This window comes from Jaculus jaculus, chromosome 23 (assembly GCF_020740685.1).
Source record: "Jaculus jaculus isolate mJacJac1 chromosome 23, mJacJac1.mat.Y.cur, whole genome shotgun sequence".
NCBI lineage: Eukaryota > Metazoa > Chordata > Mammalia > Rodentia > Dipodidae > Jaculus > Jaculus jaculus.
Window position 1 is genome coordinate 3611712 of NC_059124.1, and position 6000 is coordinate 3617711.

Sequence of the window (6000 nt, forward strand, 5' to 3'; positions counted from 1 at the left end):
GCCCGTTCTCTCTCTCTCTCTCTCTCTCTCTATCTGCCTCTTTCTCTTTGTCACTCTCAAATAAGTAAAATTGAAAAAATATTTAAGACATGATTGTGTTTTTGAAATCACTTATGTCTTCTGAACTATTAACATACCCACTAAGAAAATAATTTTTGTACTTAGCATAATCATAAAAAGAATCAAAATGTTGGTATTTAAATTTCAGTTTTCCTTATCCCACATTTCATAAATATAAGGATAATTCCTTTCTTCAAAGATCTCATCATATTTTCCAATAAATAATGAAACAAACTTGAAATACTGTTGACACTGAAAACATTAAAAATTATCATCCTGAGAGCTGGGCGTGGTGGTGCATGCTTTTAATCCCAGCACTTGGGAGGATCACCATGAGTTCGAGTCCACCCTGAGACTACACAGTGTATTCCAGGACAGCCTGGCCCAGAGCAAGACACTACCTTGAAAAACCAAATACATACATACATACATACATATATATCATCCCTCTGAACACCCTTAATTAATGTTTTAGACAACTGCCTTAACCACTAAGCCATCTCTCCATCCTTGGATCTGATTCATTGCAGAAATATTTTATGGGCTGGGGAGATGGCTTAGTGCTTAAGGCAGTTGCATGCCTGTATTCTCAGCACTAGGAGAATCAAAGCAGGAGAATCAGAAGTTCCAGATCATCCTGGACTGCACAGGAAGATTGAGGCGAGCCTAGGCCACATGAGATCTCTGTCTCTATATCTGTCAGTCTATTGGTCTATTTGTCTGTCTGTCTGTCTGTCTGTCTGTCTGTCTGTCTGTCTGTCTATGTATCTATCTATGTATCTATCTATGTATCTATGTATCTATCTATCTATCTATCTATCTATCTATCTATCTATCTATCTATCTAATCTGTCTATCTATGAAAGAGTGTATCACCAGATGTTTAGAGGAAATGAGTCAGTTAGTGAATAAATGAGAATGTGAAGAGTGAGTAAATGAGAACAAGTGGGCAAGGAATGAAGTGATTAGGGGAGCATTATGCACAGGGCACATATATAAGAGGTGAAGAGGCAGAACAACTGCAGGATGGATGAAGGGGGAATCCCTGAAAGTGCTTGGAGGTGAACAGAAGGCAGTTAGATGAGGAAATGAGCGAAAGAGGATGATGAACTGAGGTCTCAGAACCTGCTGCAGACGTGCCCAAACTTGCCCAGCCCCAACGCTCATGCTAATTGTCCTTGACCAGTGGTGGTGGGTGGGGAGTGGGGGGAGGGCCTCTCTCCAGTCATCTCCTTAAACCGCCTGTCTGGCCAGTCTGCAGGAGAACATGACCAGTTGACACTGGGCTGGGGGGAACACTGAAGGGAGAGAAGGGAGAGCGGAATAGGGACCGAGCCTGGGTATGGAGAGGCGTAAAACCTCCTCACCAGAGCACACCTCTGCAGTCCCGCCAGTGGAGCCACAGCGGGGTGGGACTGCGGCCAGGGCAGCCCAGACACCAAAGGAGTCAGCGAGCCGCAATGTCTGAGGAGCCGCAGCGCAGGCCAGAGGAAGAGGAGGACTGCTCCCTGTGCCCAAGTGGCTTAGCCTCACGTCTGCATGCTTGAAGACTCCATGCTTCCATACATGAGACCGTTACTCAAAAAATAAAAATAAACTAGCAACAAAACACTCTCTCCCCATTTATCTCCATTCTCCATACTCATGTCTTCTATTTTCCCTATCTTTATTTCTCCTATTCCTTTTTTCCTTCTCTCATGAAACATGAAGGCAAGGACAGAGGAGGTGGGCCATGGATTTGTTCCTGCAAATAGTCTAGATGTTTCCCCAGCAGGGGCCACAGCGGTAGTCTTCCAGGACAGCTTCATCCACTGGGCTCAACTTCCCACTCTGAGGAGGCTATGGGTGCCAGGGCAGGCCAAATTTCCTCTGACTGTGAAAAAGCCTGAGGCTGTGGCCATATCTCCTCCTGGGCTGGACAGAGGTCTCTGGGCCAGGTGTGTGGACACATGCTGCTCCCTTGACTTCAAGCCCAACTTCCTGTTGAGACTAAGAGGAATCCAAGACCACCTTCTCCCTGTGGCCCAATAAAAAGCATAAACACACTCAGACAGCACTCTTAGAACTTTCTAATATACATGGCTTATTCTGGGCTGTGCCAACCGTGCTGAACCATAACCCCTCACCTGACTTCTTCCCACTGAAACTTTTTTCCCCTTTTCCCAAGTCTTTTCCCTCTATCCCCAGGCTCTAAGCTTGACATCATCTCTGCCTACTTCGATGTTAATTGTCTCAACTTCCACATAAGGAGGGTGGATGCTAATGACTAGTTCTTCTGAAGCAGTAGATATGTTAAGTTGCACACCCCATAAATGAGTACAATCATTTTGTCAGTTGCAACGGTTGTTTAAAAGTGCAGGTAAAATAAAATGCAGAAGTGTATCTTGGCTGCCCCACTTACCTGGTTTCCTGTGCCTCCATTCTCTTCCCCACTTGCTGGAGATACTCTATTAGTGGAAACATTTTTCAGTTCCTTCCTCTCTCTAGAATGTTTTTATTATTTATTTATTTATTTATTTATTTATTTATTTATTTATTTATTTATGAGAGAGATCCAGATGCAATGAGAGAGAAAGAGAGAGAGAGAGAGAGCCAGAATGGGTGAGCCAGGGCCTCCAGCCACTGCAAACAAACTGCAGATGCATATACCATACCACCATGTACTCTGGGTAATTAAACTGGGGTCTTTAGGCTTCACAGGCAAGCATCTTAACTGCTATACCATTTCTCCAGCCCTTTGTTTATCTATTGTTCAAAGCAACCTAGACTCAGCACACAGCTGGTCTCCTCCTCAGGCTCTGGCAGCTGTGTTATAGATTTGCATAAACACTAGGCTGCACCCTTGGGTGATGTTTCATGGGGGGAAGTGCTGGGGTGTTCTGGTCATACATACTGGAGGTTGTCATGCCCTCAAGTGACTCTCTGGAAAATATCAGAAACAGTGATGTGTCATTAGAGGACAAGCTGGTTTTATTGGAAGTCACGCCCTCTGGGGCCTACTTGGAGTAGGTTTTATTTGATGCAATTGTCTGCAGGGAGTCATTGCTCTCAGGGGTGTTCAGAGACTGTGGAGTCAACCTGTTGCTGGCTATGCAGTGAGTGCTTTTTGTGGATTGTGAAGCCCTAGGAATCATACACTCTCATGAAACACTGAAGGAGAATTAGGTGCAGATTGGTGGGCTGTTGCCACCCTAACTGCTCTTACTTGTACCACCAACACTGTCCATTTTGTGAGGGGCACGAGGATTATGCTGGTGTCATATGGGAATATACCACATAGGTGCATAGCTCTCCTCCTGAAGCATTCTCTACCAGGGTTGTGATGGCAGCTGACCCTTCATCTTTCTCTATTAGATTTCTTATCATATAGCTTGGAGGGCATGAGAAGCTTGGAATGCTGGGCTCACTTTTCTGTCTTCTCAGGGGTCAAGGGGTAGGCTGGGAACCCACTGGAGTCCTGGAAATACCACTAGGGAGCTAGGTTCAACTTAATGGTCAGAGATGTCTCTCCAGGAAGTTTCATGACTTAAAATTAAATCCTCTCTGTTGCCTTGGACAGTAAAATGCATGGCACATGTCCCCATAGAAACCATGCTTTGAACATTGATTCCTGATTTCCTAACTGTACTCCTTTGTGTTGCGACAATGGTCAAGAGATGATTATATGTACCAAATCACTCGACAGCTTGAAGGCAGTTTATGGCTTGAGACCAAGGTCTGTGTTTATATTCCAGAGAGGAACACTTCTTGTAATGGGAGATATCCTGCTACTAGGAAGTATAGGACAAAGCCCAGGCTCCTTATGTCCACTGTCTGAGAATCAAAACACTCTTCACCAATATGTCTGGCACACAGAAGGGTTGTGTGACACAGAATTGATTCAGCTTTTTTTTGGGGGGGGCAGGGGTGGCTTCGGTGGTCACATAATTTTACTTTGCCTTTCTTACCTAACATTCTATTGAAGGCTTTGATTCAAGATGGGCAAAGCCCCCTCAGAATGGCAGTATTCCAGTGCTGCCAATATAATCTATGGGCCTCCTCCTCCTTCAGCCTGCCTGTCTCTACTACATGGGTCTATAGCTCTTCTCCTGTCATGTTCTCCATCACCGTCTAGATAACTTCCCTCATTTCAACAACGCTGTGGAGTCTTACTATACTAGGATGATCAACTTTTTCATAATTTGTCCTTCACTCTCAATGAGAAACCATGCTTGCTCCCCCACCTTAATGGCAACACAAATGTTCATGCAGAGGTGATAAACAAGCTTTCCATAGGCACAGGAGCCTGGGCAAAGGGTATTCAGAATCTGGTAATCATTGGTAATGTTCTCTTCATTAGCACAGCTAGCTTTCAGGTCTTCCTCCATATTCACCTCTGAATTTTCAGGCCGGGTGTTTCCAGCACCACCTGACACTGCTCGATAAAAAGAAATTCACAGCACATATAGGGGGTAAGTGAACAGCTACAAGTTCCTACATCAAAAAATAACAGATCTTGGGATGTGGGAGATGGCTCAGGGGTTAAAGCACTTTATATACAACTCTGAGTACCTAGGTTTAGATCCCTGTGTAACTGGAAGCTGTCACAGTTCTTGTAATCCCAGTGTGCTTATGGTAAGAAGGGAATCAGAGACAGGAGACTTTCTCAGAAGCTTGTGAATGGAGTGATGATCCAGAAACTGTGCCTCAAAACAAGGTTGAATGGTAAAACCAACCAAAATTTGTCCTCTGACCTCCACACAAACCCTGTGGCATGAGCATGTATAACAGACACACACACACACACACACACACACACACACACACACACACACCAAATTAAAATGAACTCCTGACGTCTGGAGAGATGGCTTAGCAGATGAGGTGCTTGTCTGGAAAGCCAAAGGACCCAGGTTCTATTCTGCGGTACCCATGTAAAATCAGATGCACACAGTGGGACCAGATCTGGAGTTCATTTACAGTGGTTAGAAGCCCTGGCACTTCCATTTTCCCTCTCACTCTCTCAAATAAATAATTAAAATAATAATAATAATAATTCCTAAAAAGCTAACAGAGAACTAAAGTTGTAGGTCAGTTGTAGAATATTTCCTAGAGAGTGTGAGGCTCTGGGATCAATCCCTAACATCAAAAACAAACAAAATTCAGAGATCTTTCCAACATCCTAAGGATGCACTTCAAGGTTGCAAAAAACTATAACAAACCAATCTCCAAAAGTAAAATAATCAGAGCTGAAATAAATAAAATAGAAGCTAAAAATAAAGAGGTTACAAGAAACAAGGTTTGGTTATTTGAAAGAACCAACAAAACTGATGAACCTTTATCAAACTAAGAGAAAAGAGGCAAGTTAACAAAATTAGAGACAAAGAAGGTAATATTATCACAGGTGCCCATAAACTCCAGGAGAATCATTAGGGAATACATTAAGAATTTATGTTATAATGAATTGAAACATCTGTATGAAATGAAAAAAAACTTTCAACAAATAAAACCCATGAAAATTGAACCAAGAGCATGTAAAACATAAACAGTGCAGTAATAAGGAACAAGACTGAAATAGTACTGAAAGAATTTTCCCAACAAAGAAGATTTCAGGTTTCAATATCACTGAGATTAGTAGGTTTTCCTTCTTGGGCATATGTCTCTAGCCATAGGCTTTTGCTTTGATATATACTAGCAGGCATCAAAACCCATCTGTGGAGTGGGCCTCAAATCCAATCAGAAAGCAGTTCACATTCATGCCACGATTGCAAAAGTGTGCCTATCTTGCCTGGAAGCTTGGATGTGAAATACATGGGATCCTTCCCCGGGTAGGACTGTTGATGGCTTGTCTCCCAAAATTAAATAGGCATCTTGTGGTATAAAGAAGGGAGGACACTTCTAACTCAGCTGCAGCTGAGTTTCTCTATGTCCCACAACTGAAACTTGGGGGTCTTCAGCAAG